Source organism: Zalophus californianus, chromosome X (assembly GCF_009762305.2).
Source record: "Zalophus californianus isolate mZalCal1 chromosome X, mZalCal1.pri.v2, whole genome shotgun sequence".
Lineage (NCBI taxonomy): Eukaryota > Metazoa > Chordata > Mammalia > Carnivora > Otariidae > Zalophus > Zalophus californianus.
In genome coordinates this window covers 110883130-110901688 of record NC_045612.1, presented here as the reverse complement: position 1 = coordinate 110901688, position 18559 = coordinate 110883130, and the positions used below count along the sequence as shown (strand labels likewise).

At 37.9% G+C, this 18559-nt stretch overlaps 1 long non-coding RNA gene across 1 annotated transcript in view; it reads left to right on the top strand.

Moving 5' to 3' along the window:
• The window catches only part of LOC113931303, a 29475-nt gene extending 12023 nt beyond the window's left edge, over window positions 1-17452 (top strand). Inside the window, exon 3 of the long non-coding RNA XR_003522716.1 lies at window positions 17330-17452. This is a non-coding gene — a long non-coding RNA (uncharacterized LOC113931303). The remainder of the gene's footprint in view (window positions 1-17329) is intronic.
• The last annotated feature ends 1107 nt before the right edge of the window (window positions 17453-18559 follow it).

Sequence of the window (18559 nt, the reverse complement as noted above, 5' to 3'; positions counted from 1 at the left end):
GGATTGTTTGTTCCAGCACTTTGAAAAATGTCATTGGAATTTTGATCGGGATGGCATTGAAGGTATAGATTGCTCTGGGTAGCATAGACATTTTAAAAATGTTTATTCTTCTGATCCATGAGCATGGAATGTTTCCATCTTTTTGTGTCGTCTTCAATTTCTTTCATGAGTGTTCTGTAGTTCCTAGAGTATAGATCCTTTACCTCTTTGGTTAGGTTTATTCCGAGGTATCTTATGGTTTTTGGTGCTATTGTAAATGGAACCGTTTCTCTAATTTCTCTTTCTACAGTTCCATTGTTAGTGTATAGGAAAGCAACTGATTTCTATGCATTGATTTTGTATCCTGCCACATTACTGAATTGCTGTATGAGTTTTAGTAATTTGGGGGTGGAGTCTTTTGCATTTTCCACATGAAGTATCCTGTCATCTGTGAAGAGAGAGAGTTTGACTTCTTCTTTGCCAATTTGAATACCTTTTATTTCTTTTTGTTGTCTGGTTGTTGTTGCTAGGACTTCTAGTACTATGTTGAACAATAGTGGTGAGAGTGGGCATCTTTGACATGTTCTTCTCTCTCCCCTTATTAATGTGTTCTGTCACATTGATTGATTTGTGAATGTTGAACCACTCTTGCATCCTGGGGATAAATCCCACTTGGTCATGGTGGATGATCCTTTTAATGTATTGTTGGATCCTATTAGCTAGGATTTTGTTGAGAATTTTGGAATCCATATTCATCAGGGATATCAGTCTGAAATTCTCCTTTTTGATGGGGTCTTTGTCTGGTTTGGGGATTAAGGTAATGCTGGCCTCATAGAATGAGTCTGGAAGCTTTCTTCTGTTTCTATTTTTTGAAATAGCTTCAGGAGAATAGGTATTATTTCTTCTTTGAATGTTTGGTAGAATTCCTCAGGGAATCCAGCAGGCCCTGGACTCCTGTTTTTTGGGAGGTTTTTGATTACTGCTTCAATCTCGTTACTGGTTGTTGGCCTATTTAGGTCGTTAATTTCTTCCTGTTTCAGTCTTGGGAGTTTATAGGTTTCCAGGAAGGCATCCATTTCTTCCAGGTTGCTTAATTTATTGGCATATAGTTGTTGATAATAATTCCTAAGAATTGTTTCTATTTCCTTGGTGTTAGTCGTGATCTCTCTCCTTTCATTCATAATTTTCTTAATTTGGGTCCTTTCTCTTTTCTTTCGGATAAGTCTGGCCGGTGGTTTATCGATCTTATTAATTCAATTCAAACAACCAGCTTCTAGTTTGTCGATCTGATCTGTGTTTCTGGTTTCTAATTCATTGATCTCTGCTCTAAACTTAATTATTTCTCTTCTAATGTGTGACTTAGGCCTCATTTGTTGCTTTTTCTCTAGTTCTTTAAGGGGTAGAGTTAGTTGGTGAATTCGGGATTTTTCTATTTTTTTGAGTGAGGCTTGAATGGCTACGTATTTCCCCCTTAGGACCGCCTTTGCAGTATCCCATAGGTTTTGGACCGATGTGTTTTCATTCTCATTGGTTTCCATGAATTGTTTAAGTTCTCCTTTGATTTCCTGGTTGACCCAAACATTCTTGAGTAGAGTGGTCTTTAGCTTCCAAGTGTTTGAATTTCTGCCAAATTTTTTTCTTGTGATTGAGTTCCAGTTTTAAAGCATTGTGGTCTGAGAATATGCAGGGAATAATCTCAATCTTTTGGTATCGGTTGAGACCTGATTTGTGACCCAGTATGTGGTCTATTCTGAAGAAAGTTCTGTGTGCACTCGAGAAGAATGAGTATTCTGTTGTTTTAGGATGGAATGTTCTGTATATATCTATGAGGTCCATCTGGTCCAGTGTGTCATTCAAAGCTCTTGTTTCTTTGTTTTCTGCTTAGATGATCTGTCTACTGCTGAGAGTGGAGTACTGAAGTCTCCTACACTTAACGTATTGTTATCAATATGACTCTTTGTTTTGGTTAACAGTTGGCTTATGTAGCTGGCTGCTCCCATGTTGGGGGCGTAGATATTTTCAATTGTTAGGTCTTTTTGTTGGATAGACCCATAAGAATGATACATATGATACACACACTCCTTCTGTGCCTCTAACTACAGTCTTTAGCTTAAAATCTAGTATGTCTGATATAAGAATTGCTACCCCAGCTTTCTTTTGGGGTCTGTTGGCATGGAAGATGGATCTCCATCCCTTCACTTTCAGTCTGGATGTATCTTTAGGTTCAAAATGGGTCTCTTGTAGACAGCATATGGATGGGTCCTGTCTTTTTATCCAATCTGCAATCCTGTGCCGTTTTATGGGAGCATTTAGGCCATTCACATTGAGAGTGATTATTGAAAGATATGAATTTATTGTCATCATATTGTCTGTGAAGTCCTTGTTTCTATAGATTGTCCCTGTAAATTTCTGTTGTATATCACTCTTGGGGTCTTTCTCCTTTTATAGAACCCCCCTTAATATTTCTTGCAGGGCCTGCTTAGTGGTCACATATTCTTTTAGTTTCTGCTGCTCTTGAAGGCTCTTTATCTCTCCATCATCCATTCTGAATGACAGCCTTGCTGGATAAAGTATTCTTGGCTGCATATTCTTCTCATTTAGTACCCTGAATATGTTTTGCCAGGCCTTTCTGGCTTGCCAAGTCTTTGTGGATTGGTCTGACGTTATCCTGATGTTCCTCCCTCTGTACATAAGGAATCTCTTCCCCCTAACTGCCCTTAAGATGGTTTCCTTGGTTCTAAGATTTGCGAGTTTTACTATTACATGCTGGGGCGTTGGCCCGTTTTCCTTGATCTTGGGAGGGGTCCTCTCTGCCTCTATGACATGAATGTTGGTTTCATTTCCCAGATTAGGGAAGTTCTCAGCTACAATTTGCTCAAATATATCTTCTAGTCCTCTCTCTCCTCCCCCTCAGGGATCCCAATAATTCTGTCATTCGAATGTTTCATGGTGTCACTTATTTCTCTGTTTCTGTTTTCATGGATTTTGAGTTGTTTCTCCCTGGCCTCCTCTTTATCCTTCTTTTTTATCAATTGGTCTTCTAAATCACTAATTCATTCTTCTGCCTTGCTTACCCTAGCTGTTAGATTATCTAGATTAGATTAGATCTCGTTGATAGCATTTTTAAGTTCTGCCAGTTCAGCTTTCATTTCTGCCCTTTAGAGCTTCTATGTTGCCATTAATCGATTTCTCCATTCTAGCTATGGTCTTCATAACCGTTACCCTGAAGTCCATTTCCAACATCTTGGTTATATCTGAATCCACTGGTAAATCTGTGGCAGAAGTCACAGTCTCTGAGTGTTTCCTATTTTGGGGGTTCTTCCTCCTAGTCCTTCTGTTGAGGGGTGGTTGAGGGAATGTACAGAGTCCAAATTATTGACCACAACCCAAGCAAGATGCACTTGTTTTTTTTTCTTAATATTTTTATTGTTATGTAATCACCATACATTACAGCATTAGTTTTTGATGTAGTTTTTCATGACTCATTGTTTGCGTATAACACCCAGTGCTCCATGCAGAACGTGCCCTCTTTAATACCCATCACTAGGCTAACCCATCCTCCCATCCCCCTCCCCTCTAGAACCCTCAGTTTGTTTTTCAGAGTCTGTCGTCTCTCATGGTTCGTCTCCCCCTCCAATTCCCCCCCTTCATTATTCCCCTCCTGCTATCTTCTTCTTCTTTTTAACATATATTGTATTATTTGTTTCCGAGGTACAGATCTGCGATTCAGCAGTCCTGCACAATTCATAGCACTCACCATAGCACGTACCCTCCCCAATGTCTATCACCCAGCCACCCCATCCCTCCCACACCCAACCACTCCAGCAACCCTCAGTTTGCTTCCTTAGATTAAGAATTCCTCATATCAGTGAGGTCATATGATACATGTCTTTCTCTGATTGACTTATTTCACTCAGCGTAACACCCTCAAGTTCTATCCACGTCATTGCAAATGGCAAGCTCTCATTCCTTTTGATGGCTGCACAATATTCCATTGTGTATATATAGCACATCTTCTTTATCCATTCATCTGTTGATGGACATCTTGGCTCTTTCCACAGTTTGGCTATTGTGGACACTGCTGCTATAAATATCTGGGTGCACGTACCCCTTCGGATCCCTACATTTGTTATCTTTGGAGTAAATACCCAGTAGTGCAATTGCTTTTTTTGGATGGAGTGTTCTATATATATCTGTTAAGTCCATTTGGTCTAATGTGTCATTCAGATACTGTTACCTTGTTGATTTTCTCTCTGGATGATCTTCCCATTGATGTCAGTGGGGTGTGAAAATCTATTATTGTATTATTGTCATTTTCTCCCTTTATGTCCATTAATATTTGCATTCTATATCTATGTCCTCCAATGCTGGGCACACAGATATTTAAAATTGTTATAGCTTCTTATTGGATCAATCCCTTTATCATTATGTAATGCCCTTCTTGGTCTCTTGTTACAGTCTTTGTTTTAAAGTCTATTTTGTCTGATATAAGAATTATGACACTAATCAGAGAAAGACATGTATCACATGACCTCACTGATATGAGGAATTCTTAATCTCAGGAAAGAAACTGAGTGTTACTGGAGTGGTTGGGGGTGGGAGGGATGGGGTGCCTGGGTGATAGACATTGGGGAGGGTATGTGCTACGGTGAGCGCTGTGAATTGTGCAAGACTGTTGAATCACAGTTCTGTACTTCTGAAACAAATAACGCAACATATTTTAAGAAAAAAGAAAAAGAAGAAGATAACAGGAGAGGAAGAAAAGGGGAGTATGTCAGAGGGGGAGACGAACCATGAGAGACGTTGGACTCTGAAAAACAAACTGAGGGTTCTAGAGGGGAGGGGGGTAGGGGGATGGGTTAGCCTGGTGATGGGTATTGAGGAGGGCACGTTCTGCATGGAGCACTGGGTGTTATGAACAAACAATGAATCATGGAACACTGCACCAAAAACTAATGATGTAATATATGGTGATTAACATAACAATAAAAAATTAAAAAAAAAAGAATTATGACACTAGCTTTTTTTTTTCACTTCCATTAGCATGGAATAGATTTTTCCATCCCTACACTTTAAGTCTGCCTTTAGGTCTGAAGTGAGTCTCTTGTGGGCAGCATATAAATGGGTCCTTTTTTAAAAAAAATCCATTGCATCACCCTATGTCTTTCGATTGGAGCATTTATACCATTTACATTTTAAGTCATTATTTATAGGTATGTGCTTATTGACATTTTGTTAGTTTTCTGGTTATTTTTATAGTTCTCTGTTCCTTCCTTCTCTTGCTCTCCTTCCTTGTGATTAATGACTTTCTGTAGTGTTAGGCTTAGCTTTCTTTCTCTTTTGTGTATCTATTATAGGTTTTTGGTTTGTGGTTGCCATGAGATTTATAAATAACTTCTTAATTATTTATATAGCAGTCTATATTAATTGATGGGCACTTAAGTTTGAACACATTCTAAAAAAACATCATTTTTACTTCTGCCCTCCATATTTTATGTATATGTTACCCTATTTTATTTTATTTTTTGTGAGTCCTATTAATTAAGATATAAATAATTTCACTACTTTGGCCTTTTAACCTTCATATGAGCTTTATAAGTGCTTGCTCTACTACCTTTATGTTTGCTTTTACTCATGAGATATTTTTCTTTCATAATTTTCTTCCAATTATGGCCTTGTCTTTTCCTCTTAAAGAAGTCCCTTTATCATTTCTTGTAAGGCTGGTTTAGTGGTGATGAACTCTTTTAGCTTTTGTTTCTCTAGGAAACTCTATCTCTCCCTCAATTCTGAATGATAAGCTTGGCAAGTAGAGTATTCTTTGTTGTAGGTTTTTTCCTTTCAGTACTTTAAATATATCATGCCACTTTCTTCCAGCCTGCAAAGTTTCTGCTAAAAATTCAGCTGACAGCCTTATGGGATTTCCCTTGCATGTAACTAGTTCTTTCCCTCTTGCTGCTTTTAAAATTCTCTTTACCTTTAATCTTTGACATTTTAATTATTATGTGTCATGGTGTTGTCTTCCTTGGGGTACATCTTCTTTGGAATGCTCTATGCTTCCTGAACCTGGATTTTTGTTTCCTTCCCCAGGTTAGGAAAGTTTTCAGCCATTTTCTTTCTCCCTCTCTCCCCACTCCCTTTTCTTGGACCCCTGTAATGCAAATGTTTGTTCACTTGATGTTTTTCAAGAAATCTCTCCTCCTGTTCTCATTTCTTAAAATTCTTTTTTTTTTCCTTTTTGCTGTTAAAGCTTGAGTGCTTTATATTACCTTGTCTTCAAAATCACTGATAAATTCTTATGCATCCTCTAATCTGTTGATTCCCTCTAGTATATTTTTCATTTCATTTATTGTATTCTTCAACTTTGGTTCTTTTTTATATATTATGTATCATTGCTGAAGTTCTTACTGAGTTCATCCACTCTTCTCTTCAGTCCAGTGAGCATCTTTATGCCCATTACTTTGAACTCTTTATCTGGTAAATTGGTTATCTTTGTTTCATTTAGTTCTTTTTCTGAGGTTTTGTCTTGTTCTTTCATTCAGAGCATATTCCTCTGTCTTCTCATTTTGTTTGACTTTCTGTCTTTGTTTCTATGATTTAGGCAGAACAGCTACATCTCATAAATTTGAAGAAATAATCTTGTGTATGGCCATCCCCTTTGTAGACTATGTGTGCCTGGTGACTTTGGCTGGCTTGCTGGAGCTGTGGCTGTCATGAGCTGGGGGCCCCTGGGCACTCTGTGCTGGGGACCCTGGTGGGATGGCCTGAGCTGAAGTGGGCATGGGCTAGGGCAGTCCTGATGCTCTCTGGATAGATGGCACCATGGCAAGATAGATGAAACTGAAGTGGGTGCATGTCAGGAGCTGAGGTGAATGTAAGCTGGGGGTACCCATGGCACTGCATGAAGAGGTTGTCCTGGGAAGTTGTCTGGAGCTGAAGTGGTATGGGTCTGGAGTGTTCTGGAGTGCTTTGCACTTGTGTCACTTTGGCAGGATGGCTGGAGCTCTAGTAAGTGCTCACCAGGGTGCCCTAGTGTATGCCATGCTAGGGCCACCTTGGTGGGATGGCTGGGGTTGGTGTGGGCTAGGGACCCAGGGCTCACTGAGGTGGTAGGCCAGCTAGGGCACTTAAATCCTGCTTCCTTCCGATCTATTGAGGGTGGAGGGGAAATGTAAACTGTGGTGCTCATCAGCCCTTCTGACCTAGACAGAGTTTCTGCAACTCCCCTACCATTTGGTGGAATTCTACAGCTGGCTTTTTTATATTTCAGTTGGTTTTTTAAACTGCAGTTTTTTTCTGTGCCCCAGGGCATCTGGGGCTGGTATAGACTAGGGGCCCAGTACTTTCTGAGGTGGCTGGCTATGGTACCCACACCCTGGAGGAACACATTTATCTGATGTGAGATAAGTAAATAACCCAGAATCCATTTAAAACATCATGTACATAAAAGAAATGTCAGCAGTCTCATGCCCTTCAGAGTTCATCAGTCTCTCACTTGACAGGGACACTTAATCTGCTGAGGCTAATGTGAATTGGGGCCATCTGTGCCATAGTTAAGTGAATGCTGTAGGCTTGGAGGGGGTTTCAACAAGCTGATCTTAATTTTTTTTTTTTTTTTAACAACTGGACTCAGGCAACATGACTGTAGCTTTGGTATTCTATAGTGGGACACTACTTGGGAGCTGTGAAGAAGGTTATAGGGAGAATGACTGATTGATTTGGTAAGAAAAAAGTGGTACCCAGGAGAGGATACTAGGATTTTAAGGACTAAGTTGCAATAAAATCCCATGTTTGTAATTATTCTAATCACTGATCTCCCCTTTTCTCCATTTTTCTTTAACATTAATTTATTCTTTCACTTTATTCACAATTTTTGAGATTACTTTTAGGTGATAAACACTATTTTCTACTATTATTACTACTCTTATTACTAACAAATGTATATTGCATGCTGAGTATATGTCAGGCATTACTTTAAGTATTTCACATATTTTATACAATTGTTAAAATAATCTGATGGTAAAGGTATTATTATTATGTCCAAGGTAGAGCTGAGGAAAGTGACTTAGAGATTTTAAGTAACTTGCCCAATATCACCCAGTTATTAAGTGGGAGAAACAGTACATGAACCTAGGCAATAATACAACAGAATAAACAACAGTATTAACTACTAATTTTCTTACTTCATGAGTGACTACTGAGGATAACTTTTAAATGAGTGCATAAACTAATTTTAATTCATGCTTTTTATTTTTATTTTTTTTACATTTTATTTTATGTTACATTAATCACCATACATTACATCATTAGTTTTTGATGTAGTGTTCCATGATTGTTTGTGTATAACACTCAGTGCTCCATTCAATACGTACCCTCCTTAATACCCATCACCGGGCTAACCCATCCCCCCAACCCCCTCCCCTCTAAAACCCTGTTTGTTTCTCAGACTCCATAGTCTCTCATGGTTTGTCTCCCCCTCCAATTCCCCCCCTTCGTTTTTCCCTTCCTACTATCTTTTTTTATTTTTAACATATAATGTATTATTTGCCTCAGAGGTACAGGTCTGTGATTCATCAGTCTTACACAATTCACAGTGCTCACCATAGCACATACCCTCCTCAGTGTTATCACCCAGTCACCCCATCCCTCCCACCCCCCACCACTCCAGCAACCCTTGGTTTGTTTCCTGAGATTAAGAATTCCTCCTATCAGTGAGATCATATGATACTTGTCTTTCTCTGATTGACTTATTTCGCTTAGCATAATACCCTCTAGTTCCATCCACGTCGTTGCAAACGGCAAGATTTCATGTTTTTTGATGGCTGCATAATATTCCATTGTATATATATATACCACATCTTCTTTATCCATTCATCTGTCGATGGACATCTTGGCTCTTTCCATAGTTTGGCTATTGTGGACATTGTTGCTATAAACATTGGGGTGCATGTACCCCTTCAGATCACTATATTTGTATCTTCGGGGTAAATACCCAGTAGTGCAATTGCTGGATCGTACGGTAGCTCTATTTTCAACTTTTTGAGGAACCTCCATACTGTTTTCCAGAGTGGCTGCCCCAGCTTGCATTCCCACCAACAGTGTAGGAGGATTCCCCTTTCTCCGCATCCTCACCAACATCTGTCATTTCCTGACTTGTTAATTGTAGCCATTCTGACTGGTGAGAGGATGCTTTTTATTTTTAATTTTCAGTCTTCAGATAAACTCTCAAGTAAACTTTATGGTTTCTACATATTTATTCATTGCCTTATGTGTCACTGAAAATCCATATCCCAGTTCTCACCCCCAAATCAAAATTCTAAAAAGTATTATCTGTACTTTATTAGTCCATAGTGATATTAAAAAGAAGAAATAGATTTGTCTTCTGTTAAGTAGGGAATTATGACATGTACAACAAATAACTTTGAAGTCAATGTGTTAAGTTCAACAAGATCTGTAGAAGAAAAAGTTACAGAAATTTAGAAGTAAGAGCATTTAGGTTGAAAAATAAAGAGTAGCTAGGAATTTGACATGAAAAGAGAGAGGTCATTACATATGGAGGCTACAGTTACAAAGAATGGAAAGGCATATTTATAGAGCTGCAATAAATTCATCTGAGTGGAATATGGGGAGGGTCAACGGTGTTCTTGAGCAGATGGACTCCTATAGGCTAAGTAGAATCAATTGTTAAATATTCAGGAATTTTTGTGAGCCAATTTTAAATCTTTGGTAGCTTGAAGTTGATCATGGTGGGAGTATTAAAACCATGAAAACTGGCAAATAGTACAAATTATGGATTTGTTTCTTAAACTCATGAGAGGTGGTTTTCCACATCACTGGTTGTGTGAGAGAAATGAAAGAGACAGGAAAGGAAGCAGTGTTTGGCCCCAAATTCCACCCCCCCAGGTATGTAGGCATTATTCAGTAAGTAAGAGTGGTTATGGAAGGTCATTTGGCAAGACATCAAAGTAACTAGTGAGGAGAATAGTGATACTTAGATGTGACTCATTGACTCTTAGTACCTCCGGTATGAGAGAGACTTTAGTGGTCCAAATACTCATCTGATGTTGGAATTGTGATTCTGCTTTCATTTCCCCTGAATTCTCCAAGTTCTTTAGTCAGGTGACTGGATTTTCAAAATACTGCAGTAATGCAATGTGTATATATTTTCTTTGCATATAGGTATTCTGTTTAAGCTAGATGAAAACAGTTTGAGCACTAATTTTAAATAATTTTAAGCAGTGAGATACAACTGTCTTGCCAGTGTTGGTGCCATCTTTCTGAATGCAGATGATTCTAAATTACAAAACAGACTCATGTCAGATTTAAAGAAGAATGGAATTTGTTGTGGTTGCCATATTCAATGCAAGATAACCTCAGCCTTGAAAATAGATAATCAGATTATGCACATTTAAAAATAATTTATGTCATAGGCTTCCCTAGTGTAATTAAAATGTGATTTAAAATACTACTTATAATGTTGACAAAAGTTGTTGAAACAAGCATTTTGATGTTTGAAGGTACACCTGCCCTGAAAACTCATTACCCTTTTTTACTCCATGGTTCCTTACAATTAATCTTTACTAAAATGATTCTCATGTGTAAAAATAACCAGAAGGCCTACTTTTTATCCTGATCAAATCAGGCTTTTTAATATCTACATTATAAAAAATATGTTTAGTCTATTTTGCTTCCTGAATCAAGTGTATGAATATGCCTCAGAACAATTTTTAACAGGATTTTAAGAAAAGTGGTTTAGGTTAATTCTTGGCTAATCAGAAGTTATTTGCTGAGGGGCACCTGGGTGGCTCAGTTGGTTAAGCGTCTGCCTTTGGCTCAGGTCATGATCCCAGGGTCCTGGGGTCAAGCCCCACGTCCAGCTCCCTGCTCAGCGGAGAACCGGCTTCTTCCTCTCCCTGTCACTCTGCCTACTTGTGCTCTCTCTCTCTCTGACAAATAAATGTAGTCAATATACCTGTATATGTCAGGTACTAGATTAGTCACAAATAAGGTGAGAAATATCCTAGGTTTAGCTTGAGAGGCCACTATCTTAAAGGCTACATTAGAGTTGATTTGTTAACAGCCACTGATTGAGACTGTCCAAGTTTTGTGAGTTGCTAGAACACCATGTTGTAAGGCTGATAAGAAATAAAATTCTCTTTATTCTAAACATCACCACAGACTTTGGTCACAACCTTGGGAAGCTGCTTGTAAGTACATTTTATTGCTATGGACAACAGGCTAAGACAGGGCAGAAAGGGCAAAAAGAAAAAAAAATATGCCACCAAATTGAGGTTTGCATTATAACCTAACTAGAATGGGTCAAGAGTTTTATATTTTCTCTATGGGAAAGACAATTAAAATATAAGTGATATTTTAAAAAGCCAGTATAGTAGCTTTGATCCTAAGAGAGGAAACTGACAATGAAAGCAGTTCAGTTGTCTCAAGTAAGTTGTGGTCCATAGGGAAGGGTGGGAGGTATAAAGGAGGAAACTCATGAAGAATTACAACATTTTAGACCTAGAACATTCACATTTTCCAGATGAAGGAACTAAGGAAAGGTAAATGGTTTACCCACAACTGATGCCATTGGTGGTACTTTTCTAATTTCAGGTGATGACTTTTTTTTTTTTTTTTTGTAGAAGGTTTGAATTCGTTTCCTTTTTGATTCTCACTTAGGCTTTCTGTCAATGCAATACTGATTATCTCCATTTTGGTGTATTTAGGCTTCTAAAAAAAAAGGCTACTAGAGTTTATTTCACAAGTATTCTTTGAAGGCCTTTTTTTAATGCCAGGTCCTGTGCTAGCCACAGGTGATATAATGGCAAGACACTGTAATGCAAACATAGTGTAATTAGGACCAACCATCACAGACAGACCATTTTTCACTAGGAGTTTATTCAATTTAGTTAACAGAAACCAAATTTTGGGATTATAAATAGATCCAATCTTATGCAATGTATCATTCTACCAATTCAAATCATCTCAAGGGAAAAAGCATATTACACTGCTCAGCAATGGAGAAAGTCCATTGTTTTTAATTTCTTACTGAAGTTTCCTAAGGGGCCAAAGGCAATATTCACTTTTGAATTTTATGAATTTATGTCCATGAGGTTTAGATGCAAAATAAATTCATTTTCTGTAGGACTTCTCTAGGGACTTGGTTGGTTCAAGCTTCTGTTCCAAATAGATTTAAGAACCTCGAAACATAATGAAACTGTCCTATTCATGGCATGCCACCTGACTCTCCCATTCATGCCTGCCTGGGCTAAAAGTAGAGCAAAACAGTACAAACACATTTTCTACTCCTAAGTAGCATATTGATGCCCACTGTTGAGTCCGAATATCTAAAGTGAAAACATACTTGCATATTCAGCTAAGGAGAGCCTTGAGATGATTTCATTACTTTGCTGTAAGGCTAAAACAGCTTGAAATTTGAAACCCGTTGAAAATATAAGGGTGAGAGAAATTTCTTCTAGAGTGAAAGAAGCAAACAAAATGACAAAGATAGTATCGTAAATCTCTCAACTTTCACTTGGTTTTAACTATAAGACTCCTACTTGAAATATTTTAGAAAGCATTCCCCCCCCGCCCCAGAATTTGTGATACCGTAACTACCAGTGGAATTTATAGTCCCAGATTTCCACTCATGGCCTCAGCATTAAACCCATCACTCATGGGCACACCCAGGAATGTGAAGTGCGAGGCTTCTATAGAGATGCTATTCCAACTTAGGGTTAGGAGGGCTCCTGCTGTTTGGAACAAATTAGCTCTAGGAATTATAGTGATACTACGGAATGCTTGGTGACTAACACTTTAAGATTTTGGATTTACATGACTTGCCTTTTGCAGCACATTAATAGTCATTTTTCATTAATAAGACAATTTCATATATATTTTGGTCCTAAGCTTTCAAGTTAGTATAGTTGATGGGATCCTGTGGTGCTGTCCAGAGGTGGTATTTATCAGAAGAATGAAGTATGTTGAAGAGTGGCTATCCAGCTGGGCAGCTGAAACACCATAAGCCTCTGTGAACTCTCCTCATGTTATAACTCGGCCTTCTGTCAAAAGAATCACAGTCAAGGGTCAGATCAACAGGAAATGTTTTATATTCCCACAGTGTATAAGAGAAGGAAAGGTATAGATGCCCTTGGTTTCAAAAAATAGTTTACTGCGTATTTTCTGATGACATAAATTTAAAGGCAATATAGTAATTATAAAAAATGGGTGCAAGAAAGAAAAGTATCCATAATCCTATCATCCAAAGGAAAATATTAACATTTTGTTACATTTCCTTCCATAGTTTTTCTAAGCATATTTTTAACTAATGGAGATCATTCCAGAAACTTTCTTTTGTTGTCTGCATTTTTGGGGTGGTTATGAAACTTTAACTCCATGTCTTCTCTATTAATAAGTTTCTAGAGATTTAGTCATCCTTCTCTTACAAAAGTAAAGTATAAGTTCTATTTAGTTTTCAGTGCTTTTCCCTTGTTGGCTATTTGTTTCCTTCAAGATTTATTTATTTGAGACAGAACACGTGAGCGGGTGGGGGGAGGGGCAAAGGGAAGAGAGAATCCCAAGCAGACTCCCAGCTGAGCATCAAGTGACTGAGCCACACAGGCACCCCTCTTATCTGCTATTTCTTAAAAATAATCAGCCTAAAATAATCCTTATGCAAAAGCAGCACATTCTGGGGTACAAATTCTCCCTATCTCACTGGACAAGTCTCTTGAATAGTTCAGTTCATTTAAACAGTGTCTCTTTTTAGGAGGCAGTGATACAGATGGGCTCCCAAATTATTGCTTATGCCATACAGCAATTAGGTGTAAGGCATTTCTCTGGCAACAAAACAAATATAGAGTTTAATGACTGGAGCAGGCGGCCTGTTAAGAAAGATTTCTTTTTTTAGAAGATTTTATTTATTTGGGAGAGCACAAGCAGGCAGAGGGAGAAAGAGACTGACTCTGAGCAGGGAGCCCGATGCGGGGCTCCATCCCAGGACCCTGGGATCATGACCTGAGCCGAAGGCAGATGCTTAACTGAGTTTCTAGTTGTTGGGGGCTGTAGCATCTTTTGCAGTTTGAATGTCTCCGATGAGGTCCTCAAGTGTTCAGGTAAACTTTCAGAGTTAAACTTTCTGAGTGGCCCACACAGCAACAGGCATAAAGATTTTAAATATGAATTATTGTGATTTCTTGGAAAAGTAGTGATTCCAAGTCAAAAGTATGGGAAGAATTTGGAGACTACTAGAATTCAGGATCCAGTCTAGTTTACAGGTAAAAAAAAAAATCTCAAAGACAATTAACAGAACTAGAATTTGATACACAAGTGTGTATTATAGTTACGACTGAATCTATCAGACATAAAGCAAGATTTTGTTTGAAAGATCTAGTTTCAATAAATGGGCCTGCTTATTTCCATAGGTGCAACAAGAATAGTGGTTAATCATATAGGCTCTTTTCATAGGGAATCTCAGATTGGACTTTTAAAAGCCTCTTCACATGTTTAGACTTCACCTGCAATATCTACAGATCTGGGTAGACTCCTCCCTTCTTGAGGTCCCCAAAATATCCTGTTTCCTGCACCTGCCACAAAGTGACCTTCTTTGCTTACCTGGTTAGGTTGCAGGGAACGCTGTAAGTACAGTACCAGCTGGCTTTTCCAAGGGGCTTTATTGGCTCCATCAAGTAAAATTTCATTCCTTAAAGTTGTCATATGTGAGTCTACGCACAATCATTCTCAAATAAGACATTCCAGTCAAAGCCTTGGTACTACAACCAGTGTTTCCAATTTTGTACTGTTAGAAGGAAAACAGATTCTTACCAAACTTACATAAAATAATGATTATGCCATGAAAATAAGAATTCTAACAGTTTCTGAATTCTGGAGGGATCAGGTAGGGAAAAAAAGTAATTGTATCATCGTTGTTCACAAAAAGGTATACTCTTTGTGATGTAACTCACAGATATATATTTTTTGTGCTTTAGGTCATAGCTTAAGAGAAAAGATTTTCTTAAATCTGGAACAACAAAACGTTGTTGATTCTTTAATATTTTAAAGAAAAAGGCATAAAAATTTTATAATGATTGTCATCGGTTCATTCAGTCCCATGTAATTAATGGAAAGGACTCTGACAAGTCAAGAATTAATCTCTGAAGACGAAGCACTTTTGCAAAAGCATTAGAATAAAAAACTGTCTATAAGTGACAAAAGGCTTTAAAATGGCCATGGTTAAAGATCTGATGAGCAATCAGGTTATTTCTGCAACATACATTTTAAGATGGTAACTAGAATTATTAATATCTCTCTAAGGAGAGAGAGCAAATTTTTGAGATGTTCCTGTAGCCCTCTGGCAGTTACTTCCGGGTCAAAAAGACTGCAGTTAGTATTTGGGAGAATTTTGTCAAAAGTTTTGGACATTGGGCTAAATAGGATCACAGATCTATATGAAACAGTAATTATCTGTTTAACCAAAGTGACAAAAGATTTACAGAAGCTTACACAGTTGTGAGCAAAACTTTGAACAAGTCCATTTTCTGAAGAAATCAAAGACCTACAAATGCTTTTCTTTACCTTTTAAGTAATCCAGAAGTCCAAAAGACTTTTTCCTTCAGCAGATGAAAGAAAACTAAGTTTTAGTTTTACATAAGTACACTACTGATGTCAAAGCTTATTTTAATAATTCAATTTTAGCCATCTTGACTTCATAAAGTAAAAATTTCTCTTTCCAACTTTTTATATCCATTGAGTTTACACTTCATTCTCCTCTTTGCCTTTCTGAAAGAACCAGCATTCATTTTCCTTAACAAAATACCTTTTCTTAGCCAAAACCACATCCTAGTTACCATTTCTAGTTTTAATTACACATTAGAATTCTTAGAAAGCTTCATTTCTAGTGAAAACTAAGAATCGTGAACTTTGGCAAATTTATGAATATATTTCATGACTTCTAGAAACAAGCCTTTTCCAATGTGGCACAAGGCTTTTTTACTAACAAACTCAAATATTTTTAATTCCTCTGCACTAAGTGGCCAAAAGTAGGTAAAACTATGGTAATTAATATTCAATATTTTATTGTATTTGGAAATGATCTAGATATTCAGAAATAAATTGTTTGTTATCATTTAACTTAACACAGCAAAACTCTGAGGGTGGAAGTTACCAAAAAGATCTGAGAAGCTTTTACCAGACATAACTATTACTGAAAAGTTCACCAAAAAAATCTCTTATCTCATTTCATCTCTCTACATCACTTGCTCCCGACATTACATTTAGATTACTCAGCAAAATTTCACAAAACATTAGACACCTAGCCATCATTTTGAGGTATTTTTGCTCTGATAAATTTTGTAACAGAGATAACACAAATTTAGTACTAAGCTCACATAAAAGTTGCATGTCTGCATTATATTTAATGCTGATAACTCTGAAGACATTCCTATTTTAATTAAAACAACAAACTTAATCTTTTTGGTAGATCTTATTTATCTCAGATCGTGTTGACTAGAAACACATTTGGATTAGTTACTGGATTTCTGTGAGTTCAGAAATACTTAGTTCATATAAGTGCCTGTTTTTCCTTAAGCCAATTAAATCGAGCTCTTTTACACATTAATTTAAGCAATTCCATCTAGAGGAAGAAAAATATCACACATCTACAACATACACAGACACATAAACATACAGATGCCAGCCGAAACCTTAGAGTTAATGTTCTAAAATTTTAGCCGTGAGTCAGGTACAATACAGGTTTACAATGTTATCTGAAAAACACTTTTCTAAATCGAAATGGTGTAAAGTGAAGAAGCTTACCATGAATTTACGTGGAAAAATTTTTTAGTATCTTAGGTGTTTCTGAGAACATAGACATGAAATAAATGGAGAGAGAGAAAGCACAGATGCGCAGAGACCCAGTTCAAAGCTATGAGGGCAAGAAGCCTGGTGGAGCCACCCCTGCTGCGTGAGGTGCTATTACCAGATTGCAACAAAATACACGCTGAACGCTATTTTGCTTTTGACCGTCTTTAGGTAAAAGTGAAAATTCAGATTTCTTACGGTTAGTAAAAACAGGTGCTAATGTGGGTCTTTTGTAAAAGTGAAGTGACAGAACATGAAACTTCAAAAAGCAGGGATATCTGTAACACAAAACTGACTTGTTTACAAAAGAACAGTTTCTGGCAGTTAAAAGTGTGGAGAAGACACTTAAGAGTTTTAATTTGCCCAATTTTTAAATGCCTCCTTTGCATCTCAAAAAAATTTTGAGTCCTAGAGAAGATGGGGTAGAAACTCGACATCAAAAAGGGGAAAATACCTGAGTTGAGGGTACTTACTATTTAAATATTTCCTTCTCTTTCAGGTTCCTTCGAAGGAGCTTCAGGGTTTACTGTATTATGCCTTTGTAAAGTCTGTATAAAGTACTCAACACAGGCCTTCAAATGCTTTTTTCTGAGTGTACAATCCAACATCAGATCAATTCACCTTATGGGGAAAAGCCTCTACTATTGATTTTATGAGTTCCTGAACATTGGCTTCCATCTGAGCATTTGTAGGAGGCCCTGGCAGCAACTGTGCAGGTCATCTGTTGCCGCTGTAAGGGAGGTTTCCCCCAGGGGGCCATCTGGCATGTCTGTTAACTGCATTCTGATTTTGGACAGGAAGAACACCGCTCAGCAGCCAGTCAAGGGCCCTGTGGGTGAGGCTGTCCATCTCCACAATTCTAACTCTTCTCTAAATTTGGTAGTCTCTTCTGAAAATGGAAGGGAAAAAGGCTTTGCAATTTTATCTTGTTACAGGAGTCCCTAAGGCTAGGTGTTAGAGTCTTTTGCATCTTCTCAATTTGGTGTTTCCATATGTACCAATAAGACAATCGTTTGGGATGATGGGTCTCTGAAATGTTTTTCAAATATAGAAGCTCTGCCAATTCAGGGAATCCACTGTGTGACCACAGATGAGTAGGATCACTCCAATCAGTGAGCCTTTTTATGGCTTAATCATGGATGTAAGAGGAATGTCCAGAAAGTGCAAAACAGCCTGCACAAGATCTGGAAAGTTCACTCCCAGAGTTGGCCTAAGAAAGCAAAGACTTTTATTGTCCAGGCAGTATGAATGGTGTAGTGCAAATGGTATCTCTGGTTCTGAGAAGCCTCCAGTCACAGAGCAGCTAATCTCTGACACAAGGCAGGTGCTACTGGAATGTGACTTTTCCAGCACTAATGAGACAATGAAGGTTGAGGTGACAAAAGGCCCGTTATGACCTGGGACCCCTTTTGACTAACTCCCCTGTGAACTAGCGTGATCAGAGAAAATGCTGTTTCTGGGCTCCACAGTCTATTTGGCTTTTCACCAGATGCAGGCTGGTACATGCATGCATCCTCAGGCTAGCACTGACCAGACTGATCATAAAGTCAAGCTCTGAAGACAGAGAACAAGATAAAAGGAAAACCTTGTCCAACCTATGGTTCTCCTCCTTATGACAAATGGTAAAAAATAGACAAAACATGACCATCTCTGGGAGGAAGAGGATCAGTAAAAAGGAAGAGTACTGATAACAAAGTCTTGCTTGATATGTTGTACCCAAGAACTAGTA